General features: G+C 42.7%; 1 protein-coding gene and 1 long non-coding RNA gene across 2 annotated transcripts in view; one reads left to right on the top strand and one right to left on the bottom strand.

The window, feature by feature from the left end:
- SLC16A1 (solute carrier family 16 member 1) overlaps nt 1–460 on the bottom strand; it is a 45,673-nt gene extending 45,213 nt beyond the window's left edge. Inside the window, exon 1 of the mRNA XM_055102567.2 lies at nt 325–460. The gene's annotated coding sequence lies outside the window, so the exon portion shown is untranslated. The remainder of the gene's footprint in view (nt 1–324) is intronic.
- On the top strand, nt 35–10,386 carry LOC117975044 (uncharacterized). Its single transcript, XR_004665265.3, has 3 exons — nt 35–173; nt 3,665–3,763; nt 7,166–10,386. It is a non-coding gene; the product is annotated as an uncharacterized LOC117975044 (long non-coding RNA).
- Nucleotides 10,387–23,951: the final 13,565 nt, after the last annotated feature.

The following is a 23,951-nucleotide window of genomic DNA, read 5'->3' as shown; positions in this document are numbered from 1 at the left end:
CCAACCCTCCGGGCCTGTTTCCTCCCTTTGAAGTGGCGACAGTAGTAGAACCGACCTCGTAGGCTCATCGGGAGGTCCTGATGGGAGAACCCATGCAACTTGCCACCATAGAGCCAGGCCCGCGGCGGTTGGCGCCTGGTGGGTATTAAAGACGAGTCGGGAAAGAAGAGCAGGTAAGAGGGTGGGGAGACTGGCCCAGTGGGTTGGGGTGTGCACCTCGGCCACGTGGAAAAGCGAGAATGCAGGGGCCGGACGCTTATGGACGATGCATATGTGGGGCCGGATAGAATTGTGGCAGGCGGCGCTGGGGCTGATGCGCCTCACCCGGATTATCCTCTGTAATCCTCAGCCCTGTGAAGTGGGCACTGCCATGAACATTTTGTAAATAAGGGACCCGAGGCTCAGAGAGGTGAAGTAACTTTCCAGACGGTCCAGCTCGTCAGCGGCCAGCATTTGAAGTCACACTCCAGAGCCTGTTTTTATCATAATAGCCGCTGTGACCGCATAACCAACGTGTGTGTGTTGAAGTGATCAAATAACCACGGAGTGTTTTTGATGTCTAGGACTTTTGAGAAATACCGAAAAATATGAGGCAAGGCCCCTGCCTTCAAAGAGCTTGCAAGTTTTTGGGGGAGACTTAGGCACAAATTAACCAACATCTGTTGAGCACTTGCTGCTTGCCAGGACCCTGCCCTTCCCCTCGTGTCTTCCTCCCTTCCAGGACTCACCCCCTCACTTACCCTCCCCCTCAATTCTCACAGCAACCCTGGGAGGTAGGCCTTATGGTTTCTGTTTTGCAAATGAAGAACCTGAGATTGAAGAAGAGTAGAGATTGGAGGATCAGGTCCTGAGAGGTCCCATGTGCTTTCCAATAACAGTTCAGTATATTAGAAGACAGTATGGCATCCACGGCCAAGTACTACTAGTGAGTAATACAGTAATTGCTTTTTACATTTGATAAACACGGAGAAAGGGAAGGCATTTCGGGTCATTGGGGCAGCTAGGACTTATAAGAGCAGTGCTAGGGTGGCAGCAGCATTCAGGTAGATGGTAAGGAGAATTAAGTTAGAGAGACAGGATCCTCAGTCTGGTTCAGAAGTAAATATATAAGGGCCTGTTCTATGGAATGTAGTGAGAAGTGGTTAAATAAGATGAATCCCAGGAAACCTCAAAAGAAGGCTTATAGAGCCCCATAGGGTGGTAGATTCACACTATAGACCTGAGAGCCAGATCTGTTGAGTTCCAAATTTGATTCTTGCACTTACCAGCTCTGTGTCCTCAGGCAAGTCATTTTACCTTTCCAAGCCTCACTCCCAACTCTGTAAAACAAGGATAATACCTACCTCAGGGTTATTATGATAATAAAACTAGTATTTATTTCAGGCCGGCGTGGTGGCTCAAGCCTGTAATCCCAGCACTTTGGGAGGCCGAGGTGGGCGGATCACTTGAGGCCAGGATTTTGAGACTAGCCTGGCCAACATGGTGAAACCCTGCCAATACTAAAAATACAAAAATTAGCCATGCGTAGTGCATAGTACTAGCTACTCAGGAAGTTGAGACAGGAGAATTGTTTGAACCCGTGAGGCAGAGATTGCAGTGAGCCAAGATCTCATCATTGCACTCCAGCCTGGGCAACAGAGTGAGATTCCATCTCAAAAAAAAAAAAAAAAAAAAAGGTCCGGGTGCAGTGGCTCATGCCTGTAATCCCAGCACTTTGGGGTGCCGAGGCGGGTGGAGCACGAGGTCAGGAGTTCAAGACCAGCCTGGCTAATGTGGTGAAACCCTGTCTCTACTAAAAATACAAAAAGTAGCCAGGTGTGGTAGCATGTGCCTGTAGTCCCAGCTACTTGGGAGGCTGAGGCAGAAGAATCACTTGAACCTGGGAGGTGGAGGTTGCAGTGAGCCGAGATGGTGCCACTGCACTCCAGCCTGTCCAGCCTAGGCAACAGAGTGAGACTCCGTCTCAAAAAAAAAAAATTAGTATTTATTTTGCAGTGTCTAGCATATAGAAAACATTAATGAGACCTAACCCTAAAGATTAACCCTAGATGCCCTTCCCTTGAATAGACCCTAAGGAGGCTCTGAGAGGGGCCCTAACAGTATGTTCAACAGGATCATACTTTGTGTTGTATTGCAGTTTTGTACTCCTATCCTTGAAGATAGACAGTCATCAAAATTATAGACACCTCAGGCCCTACAAAACCTGGATCTGCTTTAATAGATTTTAGTGTTGTGAAGACTTTGGAATCAGAAGACCTGGTCCCGGCCGGGCACGGTGGTTCACGCCTGTAATCTCAGCACTCTGGGAGGCTGAGGTGGGTGGATCACCTGAGGTCAGGAGTTCAAGATCAGCCTGGCCAACATGGCCAAACCCTGTCTCTACTAAAAAATGCAAAAAAAAAAAAAAAATAGGCCTAGGCCGGGCACGGTGGCTCACGCCTGTAATCCCAGAACTTTGGTAGGCTAAGGCAGGCGGAACACCTGAGGTCAGGAGTTTGAGACCAGCCTGAGCAACATGGAGAAACCCTGTCTCTACTGAAAATACAAAATTAGCCAGGCGTGGTGGCGCATGCCTATAATCCTGGGAGGTGGAGGTTGTGGTGAGCTGAAATCACGCCATTGCACTCCAGCCTGGTCAACAAGACCAAAACTCCATCTAAATAAGTAAATAAATAAATAAATAGGCCAGGGGCAGTGGCTCATGCCTGTAATCCCAGCACTTTGGGAGGCTGTGGCGGGCGGATCACGGGGTCAGGAGTTCGAGACCAGCCTGACCAACATGGTGAAACCCCGTCTCTACTAAAAATACAAAAATTAGCCTGGCGTGGTGGCATGCACCTGTAATCCCAGCTACTCAGGAGGCTGAGGTTGGAGAATCGCTTGAACCCAGGAGGCAGAGGTTGCAGTAAGCCGAGATGGTGCCACTGCACTCCAGCCTGGGTGACAGAGCGCAAAAAGAAAAAAAAAAAAAAAAGATCTGGTCCCATAACTGCTATCTGTGTTATTCTGGGCAATTAATTCACTGAACTTCCCTGGGCTTTAGTTTCCTCGCCAGATAAATTAAAAATAATACCTACTAGCCTGAACTGTTGTGTTAATCAAATGAGATAGTATCTGCAGAAGTAATTGGTAAAACTTGGAAAGTGTTCTGTATTTATGAATTAATGTCATAATTTGTCTAAAGTACATAAAAGGGAAAAATTAAAAGCAACTACAAGGCTCTTACCTGGAAAAATAGAAACACGGTGGGTGGGTGAGCTGGTGAAAATAATAAAATAATACAGGTAAAATCCTTGCTCTTCTGCCAGGTTTTTTTCCTGATTTGAGGCACACAACATTGAAGAAATGAACTAGGGAGCATAGGATGAGAAATCAGAGTGGAGAGGAAATTGGAGATCATCTAAGGCACTCCTGACTTTTTACAGAAATGGAAATTAAGGCCCAGGGATGCTAAAAGACTTGTCTGAGGCCTCCCATCTAATGATTGGCATGATCAGAAACTCCAGTTTCTTTAAGTATAAAGAACAAGTACAACCTTTAAGATAAAATATTTTGTCATGGGGGTCTTTCAGAATCATTACATCAGAACCAGAGAAGGCCTGGTACTCTCTACTGGCTTTTAGCTTTATCACAAAATTCTTAGGATTCACTTTCTGTTTTAAAGGTTGATAGACTGGATGCTGCTATGGTAATCTGCCTCAGGAAAATGCCGGACTGTTGTTTGCAAGCTGGTTAAGTGAGCAAATCTTGGGAAGATTTCAAGGTAAGAGTTGTAACTTCGGAAGTTAGTGATGCAATAAGAAATGCAAATGCAAACTTCAAAAATTATGATATAGGTACTCTTTAAGCTGAGTAAGTTGCTCTATTGCGTTATCTGAAAAAAGAAAGATGAAATTACAGTGTGTTCTCTGGAATTCACCTACTTAACTTACATTCTTTCAGTTACTTCACCATTTCTGTGATGTAGTAGATAGGAAGGTGCTATTTTGCCCATTTTAGTAACAATAAACAATACAGGAAAGGATTCTTTTTTTAATTGACACATTGTAATTGTACATATTCTAGGTTACAGTTTTGGTGTTTCCATACATACAAATGTTGTATACTGATCAAATCAGGGTACTTAGCATATCTCTCACCTCATGCTATTTTGTAATATACAATACCTTATTGTTAACAGCAACCCTACTGTGCAATAAAACACCAGAACTTATTCTTCCAATCTAATTGTCACTTTGTACCTGTTGACCAACCTCTCCCTATCCTCCTTTCCCCTCTCCCCTTTCTAGTCTCAGATAACCACTGTTCTCTCTGCTTCTAAGATATAAACTCTTTCTTTAAAAAAAATTAGATTCCACAGATCATACAGTATTTATCTTTCTGTGTCTGGCTTATTTCACTTAACATAATGTCCTCCAGGTTTAACCGTATTTTCACAAATGGCAAGATTTCATGCTTTTTTACAGCTGTATAATATTCTGTAATCCATATGTACCACGTTTTCTCTTTTTTTCCTTTTTCTTTTTCTTTTTTTTTTTTTTTTTGAGACTGAGTCTCGCTCTGTTCCCCAGGCTGGAGTGCGGTGGTGCAATCTCAGCTTACTGCAACCTCCGCCTCCCAAATTCAAGCAATTCTTCTGCCTCAGCCTCCCAAGTAGCTGGGATTACAGGCGCCTGCCACCACGCCTGGCTAATTTTTGTATTTTTAGTAGAGACGGGGTTTCACCTTATTACTCAGGCTGGTCTGGAACTCCTGACCTCAAGTGACCCACCCACCTCGGTCTCCCAAAGTGCTGGGATTACAGGCATGAGCCACCGTGCCTGGCCTCACATTTTCTTTATTCATTCATTCACTGTTAGATGTTTGGGTTGATTCCATATCTTGGTTATTGTAAATAGTGCTGCAGTAAACATAGGAGGGCAGATACCACTTCAATGTAACTGATTTCATTTCCTTTGAATATATAGCCACTAGTGGGACTTCTGGCTCATACAGTAGTTCTATTTTTAATTTTTTGAGGAAAAAATTTTCAACAAAGGTGCCAAGAACACACACTGGGGAAAAGATAGTCTCTTAAATAAACGTTGCTGGGAAAATTGGAGAGTCACATGCAGAAGAATAAGACTAGACCCTGTCTCCACCATATACACAAATCAACTCAAAATGGATTAAAGACTGTCTTCTATAGCTGCTGTACTAATTTGTAATTCCACCAAAAATGTGCGAGTGTTGTCTTTTCTCCACATCCTTGCCAACAGTTGTTTTTTTTGTTTTGTTTTGTTTTGTTTTGTTTTTTAAGACAGAGACAGAGTCTCACTGTGTCACTCAGGCTGGAGTGCAGTGGTGCAATCTCGGCTCATTGCAACCTCTGCTTCGTGGGTTTAAGCAATTCTCCTGCCTCAGCCTCCCGAGTAGCTGGGACTATAGGCATGTGCCACCATACCTGGCTAATTTTTGTATTTTTAGTAGAGTCGGGGTTTCACTATGTTGGCCAGGCTGGCCTTGAATTCCTGACCTCAAGTTATCCACCTGCCTCAGCCTCCCAAAGTGCTGGGATTACAGGCATGAGCCACTGCGCAGCCTGTCTGTTTGTTAATAGCCATTCTAACTAGAGTGAGATGATATCTCATTGTGATTTTGATTTGCATTTGCCTGATGATTAGGGATGTTGAGGATTTTTTCATGTAACTGTTGGCCAGGCTGGCCTTGAATTCCTGACCTCAAGTGATCCACCTGCCTCAGCCTCCCAAAGTGCTGGGATTACAGGCATGAGCCACCGCGCAGCCTGTCTGTTTGTTAATAGCCATTCTAACTAGAGTGAGATGATATCTCATTGTGATTTTGATTTGCATTTGCCTGATGATTAGGGATGTTGAGCATTTTTTCATGTACCTGTTGGCCATTTGTATGTCTTCTTTTGAGAAATGCCTATTAAGGTCTTTTGCCCACTTTTAAATTAAGATAATTTGTTTTTCATTGTTGAATTAAGTTATTATATATTCTTCAGATATTAACTCCTTGTGAGATGTATAGTTTGCTTATATTTTCTTCCATTCTGTAGATTTTCTCTTCATTTTGTTACTTGTTTCCTTTTTAAGTACAAAAGCTTTTCAGTTTGATGTAATCCCATTGGTCTATTTTTTGCTTTTGTTGTCTGTGCTTTGAGATCTGTTTTTAAAAACCCTTGCCCAACCTGGTGTTGCAAAGCATTTCCCTTATGTTTTCTTTTAGTAATTTCATAGTTTCAAGTTTTATATATAAGTCTTTAATCCATTTTGAGTTGATTTGTGTATATAGTGGAGACAGGGTCTAGTCTTAGTCTTCTGCATGTGACTTTCCAATTTTCCCAGCACCATTTATTGAAGAAACTGTCTTTTTCCCAGTGCATGTTCTTGGCACCTTTGTTGAAAAACAGTTGGCCATGGATGCATGAATTTATTTCTGGGTTCTTTATTCTCTTTCATTGGTCTCTGTGTTTGTGTTTATGCCAATACCATGCTGTTTTGGTTACTATAGCCTTGTAGTACATTTTGCAATCAAGTACTGTGATGCCTCAGCTTTGTTATTTTTGCTCAGGATTGATTTGCCTATTTGAGTCTTTTGTGGCTCCATATGAATTTAATGATTGTCTTTTTTTTTTTTTTTTTTCGAGAAGGAGTTTTGCTCTTGTTGCCCTGGCTGGAGTGCAGTGGCACAATCTCGGCTCACCGCAGCCTCTGCCTCCCAGGTTCAAGTGATTCTCCTGCCTCACCCTCCCTAGTAGCTGGGATTACAGGCATGCGCCATCATGCCTGGCTAATTTTGTATTTTTAGTAGAGACGGTTTCTCCATGTTGGTCAGGCTGGTCTCGAACTCCTGATCTCAGGTGATCCGCCCTCCTCTGCCTCCCAAAGTGCTGGAATTACAGAGTGAGCCACCGCGCCTGGCTGTCTTTTTTATTTCTGTGAAATATATTATAGGTATTTGATAGAGATTATATTTAGTTTGTAGATCACTTTGGGTAGTATGGGTGTTTTAACAATACTAATTCTCCCATGAACATGAAACGTCTTTCCATTCATTTGTGTCTTCTTCAATTTCTTTCATCAAGGTTTTATAGTTTTTCAGTTTAGAGATCTTTAACCTCCTTGGTTAAGTTTATTCTTTTTTTTTTTTTTTTTTGCAGCACACCGACATGGCACATGTATACATATGTAACAAACCTGCACATTGTGCACATGTACCCTAAAACTTAAAGTGTAATAATAATAAAATTTTTTAAAAAAAGTTTATTCTTAAGTATCTTATTTTTGTGTAGTTATTGTAAATGGAATTATCTTCCTGATTTCTTTTAGGAAAGGATTCTTTTTAAACAATATTTTGTCATTAAGAACACTGCCCCCCCCCATAATATATAATAATTTAATAGGGAATATGGAAAATGTGATTTGCTTTTGAACCATGTTTGAAAAAAGGTTTGCTAAGCAAATACCTGGAGTAAAGAAGATAATGCCAATCCTAAAGACATTCTTTCTTTAAAGTTGAGAGCCCTCTCATTCAGAATATCATCATCTAATTTCAGGTTATATGTCAGGTGTAGTCCTACTGCTTTCAAAGGCCTATGTCTGGATCTAGGATGAATTTTGCCATTCTTTAAAGAAAGACTAACTCGGTATTCGTGAGATGCACTCTAAGCTCCTTCCTGACCTCCCCCATTTCTCTTCAGCTCTCCTTGCTCTGTTTTGACCTATCACTTATCTTACCAGCCTGCACCAGTTTAGTATCCTAATCAGTTACTTCTCTGGCACTCTACTGACATGGCATGACACAGTCAAAATAGTTTGCTAGAAAACAAAATGTTTGCAATAAAAATGTCTTCAACATGACAAATAAGTCAAAAATTATTGTTTCCAACTGCTGGTTTTTTGTATGTTTAGTTATTCTGGTGGCCAGGGATTTGCTTTATTGCTTCTTTGGGCCTTTGAGAATTTTTTTGTGCACACACAGACACACACACACACATATATATATGTTTCTTAAGGAATCATATTGTACATACTGTTTCTTTCCACTAACACGGAATCTCACTCTGTCTGCCAGGCTGGAGTGCAGTGGCGCGATCTCAGCTCACTGCAACCTCGGCCTCCCGGGTTCAAGCGATTCTCCTGCCTCAGCCTCCCAAGTAGCTAGGCTTACAGGGGCGTGCCACTATGCCCAACTGATTTTTGTATTTTTAGTAGAGACAGGGTTTCACCATGTTGGCCAGGCTAGTCTTGAACTCCTGACCTCAGATCCACCCGCCTCGGCCTCCCAAATTGCTGGGATTATAGGCGTGAGCCACCACGCCTGGCCGCTGTTTACTACTTTTTAAATATTTGCAGGCTGGGCGTGGCAGCTCACGCCTGTAATCCCAGCACTTTGGGAGGCTGAGGCAGGTGGATCACGAGGTCGGGAGTTTCAGACCAGCCTGGCCAAAGTGGTGAAACCCTGTCTCTACTAAAAATACAAAAATTGGTGGCGGGTGCCTGTAATCCCAGCTACTCGGGAGGCTGAGGCAGAGAATCGCTTGAACCCGGGAGGCAGAGGTTGTAGTGAGCCAAGATGGTGCCACTGCATTCCAGCCTGGGCGACAGCGAGCCTTTGTCTCAAAAAATATATATATATATTTGCAATGGCTTGATAATATGAAACATTTACGTTGCTTCTTAATAATTATCTAAGAATTAATTTAGATTAAAAAGCACAAAAGTTTGAAACATACCTAAAATATTATGATAATCTGACAGTACTGCTTTAAAACTTTAAAGGTGGCAAAACAATCCATATGGAAAACAAGCAGCTGAGAATATTCCTTTTTGACCCATTTATCTTCAAATTGAATTTGTTGTCCTTTTTTTTTTTTTTTTTTTGAGATGGAGTCTTGCTCTGTCGCCCAGGCTGGAGTGCAGTGGCACGATTTTGGCGCACTGCAAGCTCGGCCTCCCGGGTTCACGCCACTCTCCTGCCTCAGCCTCCCGAGTAGGTGGGACTACAGGCACCCACCACCACGTAGAGATGGAGTTTCACCATGTTAGCTAGGATGGTCTCGATCTCCTGACTTCGTGATCCTTCCACCTTGGCCTCCCAAAGTGCTGGGATTACAGGCGTGAGCCACTGCGCCCGGCCAAATTAAATTTGTTTTCAACCAGATTACCTGAGGCTCAATCTATGTCATCCTAATTCCCACTCTGGTCTGATATGGCTTGACTCCTGTTCCTTGTTTTTGCTAGCCCAGGGGGATAGTTTTGACCTGTGCTCTTTGTAACCTACATCATCGCTATTTAGGATCTTTTCTAGGAAGCATTCTTTCTAGAGATGGTCCTATGTATTTGCCAGACCTGTTTTCTTCCTTGACCCCTAGCTACTAAAAGTCCTAACCCTGAGTAGCTTCCCCACCTCCCTCTTTTCCTCCCTCCCTTCCCTCCTTTCTTCCTTCCATCTCTAGTAAAGTATTTTAGGCAAATGGGATGGGGAGTTCAATAATAACAATAATAAATTGATGATAGCCAAGATTTCTGGGATACTTACCATATGCCAAGCATTGCTCTAAGCACTTTAGATGTAGTAACACTCATTAATTCCTCACAAAAATGCTATAAACTAGGAACTGTTACAATCCCCATTTTACAGACATATACAGATACAGAGAGGTTAAGTAGCTTCCCCAAGGTCACATAATCAGTATTGTCTCGAGTCATCAGAAAGTAGTCATCATGGCCGGGCAAGTTGTCTCACGCCTGTAATCCCAGCACTTTGGGAGGCCAAGGCAGATGGATCACGAGGTCAGGAGTTTGAGACCAGCCTGGCCAACATAGTGAAACCCTGTCTCTACTAAAAATACAAAAATTAGCCAGATGTGGTGGCAGGCACCTGTAGTCCCAGATACTTGGGAGGCTGAGGCAGGAGAATGGCTTGAACCTGGGAGGGAAGGTTTACAGTGAGCTGAGACCGCACCATCACACTCCAGCCTTGGCAACAGAGCAAGACTCTGCCTGAAAAAAAAAAAAAAAGAAAGTAGTCATCATTTAGTTTTCACCAAAAATACACAAGTAGAAATTGTCATTTTTAGCTATTAATACCATAGGAGACTAATCCATAGAATTTAAGGCCATCTTGACTTAGAAAAACCCTGTTTTGGGTTCCTTTTATGTTAGTAGAGCAAAACAACCATTATGAAAGCATGTGCCATGAAAGGTGCCTTTGAAACCAGAGATTCACCACAGAGAACTACCCCTTGCTTATCTGAATTTGGGGTAGTTATCAGTCTCTAGTCAGCTAAGTTGGGGACAAAGATGATGGGACATGGTTTTGTTAGCAGCTTATCTATTTATTTATTTATTTATTTTTTGAGATGGAGTTTCACTCTTTCACCCAGGCTGGAGTGAAGTGGCGCGATCTCGGCTCACTGCAACGTCCGCCCCCTCGGTGGGTTCAAGCAATTCTCCTGTGTCAGCCTCCAAAGCAGCTGGGATTACAGGCGCATGCCACCACACCAGGCTGATTTTTGTATGTTTAGTAGAGATGGGATTTCACCATGTTGGCCAGGCTAGTCTTGAACTTCTGACCTCAGGTGATCCACCCACCTCAGCCTCCCAAAGTGCTGGAATTACAGGTGTGAGTCACCACGCCCAGCCAACTAACAGCTTAATTTTAAGGTCACCTATTTCTAGGAAGTTCTGGGTGTCCTGGTCCCCATATTCCATGCTATAAGATCATTCAGCGTGAGAACCTGGACTTTATAGCCCTCACCCAAAGCAGCAGCAGATAGTTGGAATTATTGGACAGCTGCACATCAAGCCTGCTGTGATTCAGCTGAGGGGTGCATGCAGCGAAGGAGGCCTCTAACATCACAGTGACTGGCTTTGTGTATCCATCTGCCTGGGGATCCAGACCTGGGTGTTCTACCTGGACCTTCATACTGCTGCACTGGTGAGCAAGATGAGGCTTAAATAAAGCATACTATTCAATTTGTGGTGACCTCTGAGAACCCCAAATCTGCCATGAATCCCTGCACCACACAATACCTGTGACACCTGTGCCAAGGTGAGGTCCAGTAGCTACCAAACCTACTTCTGAGCTGCATATTAGAGTGAAGCCTTCCTCCCTACCCTCCCTCTGTCTTACCTTTTGCACAAATCATGGGTTCAGATGTTATACTTATTATTGCACTCTGATAAGTTTTTTTTTTTTTTTTGCAGTCATGGAATAAGGCCATACCCTGTGGGTAGGGTATAAAGATTTCCCTCTATATAGTAGGTGTTCTCATTATCAGTCATTCAAAGAAAAAGAGAATCCTCACCAGAAAATCTTGGAACATGGAACAGATGGAAGGTGGCACTTGTGGATATGCCTCTTTACATCTGAACTTGGAAGAGTTAAGAATTGTTGAAGGCCCTTCTCACTGATCAGGGGAAATAGCTTCTGTCACAGAGCTGCCTACTCCAGGAGAACCAAAAATGAAAGTAAACACTCATATTTTGTAAGTCTGTTCCTGAACTTCCGTCAATCAAGTTTAATCTAAATCAAGGATTCAAACTGAGAAGCATTTAAGGACCAAGAAAAAGTTAATTAGCCCAGTATAAGTCAACAAGAAATGGTAAGCAGTATGGAGGAAAAGAAGTGCCACACCCTTCTAGGCATCCAAATTCAAGCATTTACAGTGTACTTCATGAAGCAGTACCCTATACAGCACTAATAACAGCCCAAACTTGCTTGACATTTCTACATAATACATTATTCATTAATTCAGAAGAAAAATAGAATTCTTAAAACTCCTAACTTTATTTTTAATTAATATAAAGGTGGAACCAACAACAACAAAAAATTGTGTGGGAGTTAGAAAATAAGGACTAGGCGCCTGGGCGCAGTGGCTCACGCCTGTAATCCCAGCACTTTGGGAGGCCGCGGTGGGCAGAACACGAGGTCAGGAGATTGAGGCCATCCTGGCTAACACGGTGAAACCCCGTCTTTACTAAAAAATAGAAAAAATTAGCTGGGCGTGGTGGCGGGCGCCTGTAGTCGCAGCTACTCTGGAGGCTAAGGCAGGAGAATGGCGTGAACCTGGGAGGCGGAGCTTGCAGTGAGCCAAGATCGCGCCACTACACTCCAGCCTGGGCGACAGAGCGACACTCTGTCTCAAAAAAAAAAAAAAGGAAAAAAAGGACTAGGCAGGCAGATGTGGGGTGGGGCAAACAAAACATGGCAGCCAGCAGACCAGTCTATTTCAGCATAGTCTCTGCTGCAGTATTTAAGAAATAGGTAGAGCCAGCCAGGCGCGGTGGTTCACGCCTGTAATCCCAGCACTTTGGGAGGCCGAGGCGGGCGGATCACCTGAGGTCTGGAGTTCGAGACCAGCCTGACCAACATGGAGAAACCGCGTCTCTACTAAAAATACAAAATTAGCCAGGCGTGGTGGCACAGGCCTGTAATCCCAGCTACTTGGGAGGCTGAGGCAGGAGAATCACTTGAACCCAGAAGGCGGAGGTTGTGGTGAGCCCAGATCGTGCCATTGCACTCCATCCTGGGCAACAAGAGTGAAATTCCCCATCTCAAAAACAAAGAGATAGGTAGAGCCGGCCGTGGTGGCTCACGCCTGTAATCCCAGAAGGCTGAGTTCGGTGGATCACTTGAGATCAAGAGTTTGAGACTAGCCTGGCCAACATGGTGAAACCCCATCTCTGCTAAAAAAAAAAAAAAAATACAAAAATTAGTCGGGCATGGTGGCAGGCATCTGTAATCGCAGCTACTTGGGAGGCTGAGGCAGGAGAATCGCTTGAACCCCAGAGGCAGAGATTGCAGTGAGTTGAGATCGCGTCACTGCAGTCCAACGACAGAGTAAGACTGTCGCAAAAAAAAAAAAAAAAAAAAAAAAAGGTAGAAAGCAGAACGCTTCTTCCCGGTGCCAAGGGTGATTTATGAAAGATCCCCAGGGAAAAGTTGAATATCAGAATGAGGGTCATTTTGGCAGTCCCATCCCTGTATGGAGACAGTCCTTTCGTTGTTACTTTTGGCAGATGAGGATTTGAGTTTAAGAGACCTGGTTGGGGGGGAGGGGGGAGGGATAGCTTTGGGAGATATACCTAATGCTAAATGACGAGTTAATGGGTGCAGCACACCAGCATGGCACATGTATACATATGTAACCAACCTGCACATTGTGCACATGTACCCTAAAACTTAAAGTATAATAATAATAAAATAAAAAAGAGACCTGGTGGATTTCCGTACAACTTCATAATTTCCCCCTATCCAAGACCCATGGTTCCATTTTTGTCACTGTGGCCACAGTGGCTGAAATGGCTCACTTCATCTTTTGCACTAAACAGCCTTCAGCCCCACACTGCACCGCTAAATGGACAAGTTCTTTTTTCCCTAGTGTCTTAAATTCATGGCCTCAGTCTGAGGCCTTTAGTTTTATACTGCTTTGGGAAAGTCCTCTTTACAGTCTTAGAGATATACATATACCTCTTACTGTTTACCACCACTAATTTAATAGCAAGAAAGAAACTGGAAATCTTGTAGGAATACTCTCTGTTCCTTTTTTTGTTTTTTGAGATGACGTCTCACTCTTGTCACCAGGCTGGAGTGCAATGGCGCAATCTTGGGATCTTGGTTCACTGCAACCTCTGCCTCCCAGGTTCAAGTAATTCTCCTGCCTCAGCCTCCCCAGTAACTGGGATTATAGGTGCCTGCCAACACGCCTGGCTAATTTTTATATTTTTAGTAGAGACGAGGTTTCACCATGTTGGCCAGGCTGGTCTCGAACACCTGAACTCAGGTTATCTGCCTGCCTCGGCCTCCCAATGTGCTGGGATTACAAGTGTGAGCCACTGCGCCTGGCCAAGGAATACTCTTTGTTCTATGCTACCTACTAGGACAGCTAGTCTACTCAGTTACCCCAAAACCAAAAGGATACTCAACAAGCTCAGAATACACCATTCTGCTTGCAGCCATTGTTTTCACCACTACCCCATTTCCCCCTGCACACAAAGCTCATTACCTTGTCACATGTACACTTACTATAGTCACAGCAGGAGCTAGAATCTGGAGATGTTACATGCTACACAAGAGGTCAGTGAGAAGCACAAAACCATACATTGCAAATGGGTAACATATCAGTGTAGCCATCCAAGCAGAGGATTAGGTATGGCCTTCATCTCATGTTCCCATTAGGCTCAGATGGGCTAGATAATGGGGTTTTGCTCCTGTTTCCAATTCAAAGATAGTCAACCTGGGAGCTTTCTAACTCTATCATATGTATTTCATTTGTTTCACCAGTTACTCATTTGATCAACCCAGGGAAGACCATATCATGAATGAAACACAGCCCAAGTATGCTTTAACCATAACGTGGGAGTGCATAATTCAGGCTACCAAGACCATTTAACAGAATCCAGTGGAATGAGGGAAGTCTGGACTACAGGAGTTAGTGGGGGAATTCTCAGTCACTGCAACCATGCTTCTAAACAAAGGCCTTCACCAAGAACCTAGGGCAATCTTATTCCATCTGCCAGAACTTATAGGGATATCACTAAATTATGCTTAGTCAAAATTGGGTAATTTGTAGTTTATAAATACTATAAAACTGATACTTAAATCTAGGTCTACTTAATTCCTAGCTTCTGTTCTTAAGTGCTAGATTATTTTGATTCATTTATTTTGTTCAAAATCTTGACGTTACAGGAAAGGATGGGGATGAGGAGGATGATGAGGCAGGAAAATGCAGAACTGTTTCATAGTCCCAACGCTGAACCTTTGTACAGGCTGTTTCTTCTTCATATAAAGCACTTCTTGGCCAGGCGTGGTGGCTCACGCCTATAATCCCAGCTCTTTGAGAGGCTGAGGTGGGCGGGTCACTTGAGGTCAGGAGTTCAAGACAAGCATGGCCAACATGGTGAAACGCAATCTCTACTAAAAATACAAAAAAATTAGCCAGATGTGGTAGTGTGCCTGTAGTCCCAGCTACTTGGGGGGCTGAGGCAGGAGAATCGTTTGAACCAGGGAGGCAGAGGTTGCAGTGAGCCGAGATCGTGCCACTGCACTCTAGCCTGGGTGACAGAGCGAGACTCCATCTCAAAAAAAAAAAATTAAAAAAATAAAAAGCACTTCTTCCTTCCACTTGGTAAACTGTGCGCAGAATAACATGGAGATGGAGGAGAGGCAGGTAGATTAAGGGGGAGCAGTTTTAGTAATTCTATGATTCAGACCTCTTTTTAATTCAGCTTTCCTGCTAATTAATGTAAATTAGTAAGGTTTCTGCTGGGCGCAGTGGCTCATGCCTGTAATCCCAGCACTTTGGGAGGCCAAGGTGGGTGGATCACGAGGTCAAGAGATCGAGACCATGCTGGCTAACATGGTGAAACCCCGTCTTTACTAAAAATACAAAAAAAAAATTCGCCAGGCGTGGTGGCAGGCGCCTGTAGTCCCAGCTACTCAGGAGGCTGAAGCAGGAGAATGGCGTGAACCTGGGAGCCGGAGCTTGCAGTGAGCCGAGATCACACCTCTGCACTCCAGCCTGAGCGACATAGTGAGACCCCGTCTCAAAAAAAAAAAAAAAAAATTAATAAGGTTTCATAATTATTATATTTACCAACCAGGTTCTTTCTACATAATTATTGTTTACCTTCTAATAAATTACTTACAAAGGCCACCTACAAATCCAAATTATATACAAAACGTTTCATTTCCTATTTCCTTCCCAGGGATGCATAATTATTTTGGAAAAATCAGTGGCAGCTGGGCACGGTGGCTCATGCCTGTAATCCTAGCACTCTGGGAGGCCAAGGCAGGCGGATCCATCTGAGGTCAGGAGTTCAAAACCAGCCTGGCCAACATAGTAAAACCCCATCCTTACTAAAAATACAAAAATTAGCTGGGCGTTGTGGTGCACGCCTATAGTCCCAGCTACTCAGGAGGCTGAGGCAGGAGAATCGCTTGAACCCAGGAGGCAGAGATCGCAGTGAGCTGAGATGGTGCCACTGCACTCCAGCCTGGGTGACAGAGCGAGACTGTCTCTTAGGGAAAAAAAAAAGAATCATTGGCTTGTAAGTTAAAATCTTTATCTTGCTCTACCTTCTCTGGAATACCTACATCTCTTATGTTTTTTTAACATTACATATTCACAAGCTTTACCAATTCATGGAAAGGATTCCTCTAGGATTTTGGTGGATGTCTTGAAGCACTAAGAACCTCAAGCAAAAATGTATGCAATCTTTGTACTTTAAAATTAAAGTATTTCAGCCAGGAGCAGTGGCTCATGCCTGTAGTCCCAGCGCTTTGGGAGGCCAAGGCAGGATGATTGCTTGAGCCTTGGAGTTTGAGACTAGTCTGGCCAACATAGCCAGACCCCGTTTCTTTAAAAGAAAAAAAAAAAAACAATTAGCTGCATGTGGTGGCACACATGTAGTGTCAGCTTTGGGAGGCCCAGATGGGAAGATTGCTTGATCTCAGGAGGTTGAGGCTGCAATGAGCTATGATCATGCCACTGCACTCCAGCCTGGGTGATAGAGCAAGACCCTGTCTCAAAAAAAAATTTTTTTAATAGATAAACATTCAGGCATTCCAAACTCCTAATGTATTGTCTACTATTAAGAATGCATGCTGGCTGAGGCAGGAGTTCAAGACCAGCCTGGCCAACGTGATGAAACCCCATCTCTACTAAAATACAAAAATTAGCTGGGCTAGGTGGTGGGTACCTGTAATCCCAGCTACTCAGGAGGCTGAGGCAGGAGAATGTCTTGAACCCGGGAGGCAGAGATTGCAGTGAGCCGAGATCTCGCCACTGCATTCCAGCCTGGGCAACAGAGTAAGACTCCATCTCCAAAAAAAAAAAAAAAAGAATCTGTGGAATTTAACATTCCTTTAAACTTAAAAAATAAGAAAAAATAAATTAAAAAAATTAGAAGAATGCATGCTGGGGTCTGCTCAGTGATTCACAAGGCAGGAAATCTCTTGAGCCAAGGAGTTTGAGACCAACCTGGGCAAAGTGGCAAGACCGTGTCTCTACAAAAAAATTAAAAATTAGCAGGGCATGGTGGCACACTTCTGTTGTCCTAGCTACTTGGGAGGCTGAGGCAGGAGAGTCATTTGGGCTTATGTGTTTGAGGTTACACTGAGCTTTGATCACACCACTGCGCTCCAGACTGGGCAACAGAGCAAGACCTTATCTCAAGAAAACAAACAAAAAAAGAATTCAGGGCTGGGGGCGGTAGCTCACACCTGTAATCCCAGCACCTTGGGAGGCCAAGGCAGGCAGATGACTTGAGGTTAGGAGTTTAAGACCAGCCTGGCCAACATAGTGAAACCCTCTCTGTACTAAAAATACAAAAATTAGCTGGGTGTGGTGGCAGGCGCCTTTAATCCCAGCTACTTCGGTGGCTGAGGAAGGAGAATCGCTTGAGCCCAGGAGGTAGAGGTTGCAGTGAGCCAAGATCGTGACACTACTCCAGCCTGGACGACAGAGCGAAACTCTGTCTGAAAAAAGTTGAGGTGGGAGGATCCCTTGAGGACAGGAGTTTAAGACCAGCCTGGGCAACGTAGCAAGACCTTGTCTCTTAAAAAAAAAAAAGAATGCAAAAGCCCTAGAACCTTTTCCTAGGAGAGAATGCTAGGAGGAAGGAGGGAAACAGTATATTTTAAGGTAAATAAGAAAGGCCTAATGCCCCGTGGATAGATTTTTCTATCTACATATTGGAGATAAGTTTAAATTTTGTGTTAGTGTTTGGGTATTACTTCCTGCCAACGTGAAAAGTTAACCTTTCTAAGACAATCTCTACTAAGAATTTGGACTTTTTCAAGATTTTTGCCTACTTCTTTCAAAGAGATTGCCAAACGATTTTAACTCACTAAAGAACATTTTTCACCTCTTGATTGTCCAGTACAAGTGTAGTACAGTTCTTTTTTTATCTATCCTCCCTTTGTTTTTATAGACTGGAAGTTATCCAGAAATAAGGCATTCAGAAATGGAGGCACACATAGATGAAGGCAAAGGCCATTCCTATGAAGGCAGGTCTGTAGGCAGCTGGTTATTTGTTTTTCTCAGCCTCTCTTGGCATTCTACCTTCATCTGGAAAAAAATTTAAAAAGGAGGATACTTTATAGGTCCTGTCTCAAGTATCTGACTTCCCTGGGAAGCTTGATTCTCACATTCAAAATACATGGGGAGTTTGGTTCAGTTAAATTTTATCACACCAGAATTGTTGAAAAGCAATAAATTATTACTGTATAATTGGTGCCTGTTTGTTATCTTAGGTATTGTTATTTCTGTTTTTAACTTGTTTGGAAGACCATAGACCATAAACTTTTCTCAACGTTCGATGCAGAGCTCCAACCGAACTAGCAAAGAACATTTCCTCAAAGAAACGGAGTATTTTTTTCTGTAACAATTTAACTTTCTGTCTTTCATTCTTCAAAATGTATCACTATAAATTTCCTACAAAAAGAGCTATTTCTTGTCTCAGTATCATACAGATTGATTTGTATAGATGTATATGTATGGCTGTTAAATTATTTGTTGGTATAAAATGGTGAGTGTCAGTATAATAATGATGATAATAAATAGCGGCTAACATTTAAAGCACATACTCTGTTCCAGGCACTGTTGTAAGCATTTTACATCGAGTTGCTCAATCTAAAACCACTTTTATCTGGTTGTCTTTATTTATCTAGCAAAACTTTTAAGAATCTATGCTGCAATAAATTCCGCAACTCAGCCTTCATCTTCCCAACAAAAATAACTAGAATTCCAGTGTTTTCTCTTTATCAGTTTGTCTCCAGGAAGCCGTCAACATTTTAGAACCATGCTAGTCCCCAGGACTTGATCTGAATATACAATAGGTAGCTGCATTGCCTATCTTAGGACATAGACCAGTAAACAAAATCAAAGGTAACTTTGCACTTAGTATAAGCCCTTGATGTTAGCTTCACTGAAGTAGGAGAGGCAATAAAAATGTTGACTTGAAGTCTGCTCTACCTTTCACCATCTTTCAGAAAAATATTGATCAGGACTAGCCTCCTCAGCAAATGTAGACATATATAAAAATATATTTCTTCATCCTTTATGATGTAATAAAGACTAATAGCTTAGACTTAGAAATCTAACAAAGTGACAATAGTTTTTTTCTCCCAATTCAGACCTATTTCTGTTCTTAAAAAGACATTTAAGCCAGGCACAGTGGCTCACGCCTGTAATCCCAGCACTTTAGGAGGCCGAGGTGGGCGAATCACAAGGTCAGGAGTTCGAGACCAGCCTGGGCAACATGGTGAAACCCCATCTACAGTGAGCCGAGATTGCACCACTGTACTCCAACCTGGATGACAGAGTGAGAGTCCAGCTCAAAGAAAAAAAAAGACATTAAGTCTCATACAGTTATGAAATTTCACAATTCCAGAAAGCTTTAGTAATCAAAATATAGATTTAAGACACTTATTCAGTCATTTCACTTAATTCATCCATCTATTCATTTATTCATTCATTCCATCTTTATTGAATACCTACTATGTGCAGTGCAGTTACTCCAATCTTATCCAACATTGGACTACTAATTAGTAAGATTTTTGTAATTCTGTTTTTAAATTATTCCTTTACATGGGACAAAATTCAAAAGGTATATATATACAATGAAAAGGAAATCTTGCACCCAGTTCCCCAGCCATTCACCTCACCTCCTCAAACAACAAGAAAAAGAACAATGAGGCCGGGCGTGGTGGCTCACACCTGTAGTCCCAGTACTTTGGGAGGTCAAGTGGGCAGATCACAAGGTCAGGAGTTTGAGGCCAGCCTGACCAACATGGTAAAACCCCGTCTCTACTAAAAATACAAAAATTAGCTGGGCATGGTGGCGTGCACCTGTAATCCCAGCTACTCAGGAGGCTGAGGCAGAAGAATCGCTTGAACCCGGGAGGCAGAGGTTGCAGTGAGCCGAGATTGGATCACTGCACTCCAGCCCGTGCAACAGAGTAAGACTCTGTCTCAAAAAAAAAAAAAAAAAAAAAAATTAAAAGAGAGTTATAATAAATACAGGCTTAGAAAAGAATAAAGTCTCAGAACAAGGTAAAGGGGCAATAAATTATGTGAAGATGTGCATTGTTATTTAACACATGGCTAACATGTTACAAGTTGTTCTTTTGAATGGTCAACTATCAACAATAACCTGCTTAGCCAGTAAGTCAGAGCCCAGCAAGGGGGTTCTGTAGGTTTCCAGTTTTTCTGGATTGGTTTTTCTTCTAAGGGCTAAAAAGTTCTAATGAAGGTAGCCACTTCCAAAGTATTTACCTTTTACTTACCTAGCTAGTAAGCCAATGTTATCTAATGAGTCCAATTCTAGGGATATGCAAGTGAATGTAAATGCTTTTTTCTGCCACCACAGTTTTGATATTCGAATCCTAGTAGTTTTACATTTAAAAATATAATATTGGCCAGGCGCAGTTGCTCATGCCTGTAAACCCAGCACTTTATGAGACCGAGGTAGGCGAATCACTTGAGGTCAGGAGTTCAAGACCAGCCTGGCCAACATGGTGAAACACCGTCTCTACTAAAAATACACACAAAAAAATTAGCCACACGTGGTGGCAGGCACCTGTAATCTCAGCTATTTGGGAGGCTGAGGCAGAAGAATTGCTTGAACCCGGGAGGTGGAGGTTGCCTTGAGCTGCGATTGTGCCACTGCACTCCAGCCTGGGCAACAGAGTGAGACTCCGTCTCGAAAAAAAGGAATACTGTCAATGTGCTAATATTCTTCCAATTTGTCCAATATTAACCTACCAATGTTTAAGGTTTGTTAATGTTTCAATGAATAAATTAACCAAGTATTAATCTTTTATTAAAAATATTTTATTGGCTGAGCGTGGTGGCTCATGCCTGTAATTCCAGCACTTTGAGAGGCTGAGGCGGGCAGATCACCTGAGGTCAGCAGTTCAAGACCAGCCTGACCAACATGGAAAAACCCCGTCTCTACTAAAAATACAAAATTAGAAGGCATGGTGTGGCGGCGCACGCCTGTAATCTCAGCTACTCAGGAGGCTGAGGCAGGGGAATCGCTTGAACCCAGGAGGCAGAGGTTGTGGTGAGCCGAGATCACGCCCTTGCACTCCAGCCTGGACAACAAGAGCGAGACTTCGTCTCAAAAAAAAAAAAAAGCCAGGCCTGATGGCTCACGCCTGTAATCCAAGCACTTTGGGAGGCCTAGGTGGGCGGATCACGAGGTCCAGAGATAGAGACGATCCTGGCCAACATGGTGAAACCTTGTCTCTACTAAAAATACAAAAATTGGGCCAGGCATGGTGGCTCACGCCTGTAATCCCAGCACTTTGGGAGGCTGAGGCAGGCAGATTGCTTGATCCCAGGAATTCAAGACCAGTCTGCGCAACATGGTGAAACCTTCTCTACAAAAATGCAAAAATTAGCCAGGCATGCTGGTGCATGCCTGTATTCCCAGCTACTCGGGATATAGGGAGTCACCTGAGCTTGGGGAGGTCAAGGCTGCAGTGTGCCATGATTGCACCACTGCACTCCAGCATAGGCAACAGAGTAAGACCCTGTCTCAAAACAAAAAGAAAAATAGATTTCAAAACACTAAATAGAAAGTGATCACAATTTTTTTAAAGAAATATGCATAAAATGAACACAAAGGCAATATTAGATGATAACAAAATCCTTTGGTGATAGGATTATAGGGGGTTATTTATTTCCTTCTTTGTCTCTTCATTTGGATTTTTAAAATGTCAACATGGTGCCATGACTATCTGGAGATGAAAAGGCAGACATTCTATACAGAGAGAGAGCTATTTTATTTTAAGCATCTGTGATGAGTGATGGAGCATTTCACACACAACAAGGATGAAAACAGGGAGGGTTTGTCAGATGAAATCATAGAATATTCAACTGGAGGGTGGGTTAGAAATAATTTAATTCAACTTCCTTTGTTTTATATATGAAAAGATTCAAGTTTATCCAAGGCCACACAGGTAATGTTTAGAATCCAGAATAACAATTGGATTTTCTACTTTCCAGGATCTTTAGCTCATCTTTCTTCCTTTCTACTTATGTATAATGCAGGAGCTGGCAAATAGAGCTCTTTTAAGTCTGAAAAAAGAGATAGAAAATGTTTAGGATAAAGAGAAAGAGAAAAGCTATATCTTAAATAGCATGGTGACATGGCTTTTCTTTTCTTTTTTTTTTTTTTTGGAGACAGGGTCTCGCTCTGTCGCTCACGCTGGAGTGCAGTAGCATGATCATACCCCACTGTAACCTCAAACTCCTAGGCTCAAGCAGTTCTCCCACTTCAACCTTCTGCGGGGCTAGGACTACAGGAAGACACCACCATGCCCAGCTAATTTTTAAAAATTTTTGTAGATAAGGGGACTCACTATTTTTCCCAGGCTTGTCTTGAACTCGTAACCTCAATGAATCTTCTTGCCTCGGCCTCCTGAAACATTGGAATTGCAGGCGGGAGCCACTCTGCCCACAGCCTCTTCCTATTTTTGAATTGGCATTTGCCAAAAAAATAAAATAAAATAAAATGAAAAAACCCCACCATGCACACACTTTGTAGTTGTCTTCAGAATAGCACGTTTTAAATAAAACCTCTAAATAAAACTTCATACTGTTTATTTAAATATCCCTTTCTTTCAAACATCATCCTTTTTTCCCCAGTGTTAATTTCCCTGAAGGCCACAGTCTGATTACAAGAAGTAAAAATGGTCCAGGCACGGTGGCTCGTGCCTGTAAATCCCAGCAATTTGGGAGGCCGAGGCTGGTGGATCATGAGGTCAGGACTTTGAGTCCAGCCTGACCAACATGGTGAAATCCCGTCCCCACTAAAAATACAAAAATTAGCTAGGTATGGTGGCGCGTGTCTGTAATCCCAGCTACTCGGGAGGTTGAGGCAGGAGAATTGCTTGAACCCAGGAGGAGGAGGTTGCAGTGAGCTGAGATCGCACCACTGCACTCCAGCCTGGGCAACAGAGCCAGACTCCATCTCAGAAAAAAAAAAAAGAAAAGAAAAGGAAGTAAAAATTAAAATTAACTTCCCACAGGCCTGGCTAAAATATGGGTTATTGATGGCTGATGTTAGAAATGTTTGATGTAATTTTGATTAACAAACAAAATGTCATTGTCAAAAAATGGTATACATCTTTGTGTTAGAAAGCTAACATCATGTACATTTTTGTTCATATATTTAGACATTAAACTCATTTTTTTTTTGAGATGGAGTTTCACTCTGGTTGCCAAGGCTGGATTGCAAAGGCGCGATCTTGGCTCACTGCAACCTCTGCCTCCCAGGTTCAAGAGATTCTCCTGCCTCAGCCTCCCGAGTCCTGGGATTACAGGCACACACCACCACGCCTGGCTAATTTTTGGATTTATTTAGTAGAAACGCGGTTTCACCATGTTGGCCAGGCTGGTTCTCCAACTCCTGACCTTAAGTGACCCACCTGCCTCGGCCTCCCAAAGTGCTGGGATCACAGGTGTGAACCACCACGCTTGGCCCGTTCAACCAGTTATTTATTGAGCTCCTACCATGAGGCTGATTCTGTGCTATCCCTGGATATAAAATGGAAATTGAAACAGACCTAAACCCTGACCTTGGAGTTCAGTCTAGTATATAATAGTCTCTACGAAATTATACATATAAGGCAGGAATCGTATCTTATTCATCAGTACAATGAATATAGTAGGTTTTCTTTGAATATTTGTAGACTAAATGAATGGATTTTACCAGACGTTACCTTGCCATAAACTAAGAAATAGTTATTATTACTCCAGACATATATGTACTTATGGAGGTTTGAGAAATAATGTGGACTAAGAAGCCCTTATATAGCCTCACCCAACTTTAGCATGCTCTTTCCAGAGCCAACCCATCATTCAAATAATCCAAAATTCTGTCTAATATCTGGTTATGAACAGATTGCTGACACAAAACAAAATGTGG

This window comes from Pan paniscus, chromosome 1, assembly GCF_029289425.2.
Source record: "Pan paniscus chromosome 1, NHGRI_mPanPan1-v2.0_pri, whole genome shotgun sequence".
NCBI classification, from domain to species: domain Eukaryota; kingdom Metazoa; phylum Chordata; class Mammalia; order Primates; family Hominidae; genus Pan; species Pan paniscus.
Note: the sequence above shows the minus strand (reverse complement) of the source record. Positions and strands in the feature narration are given on the sequence as shown.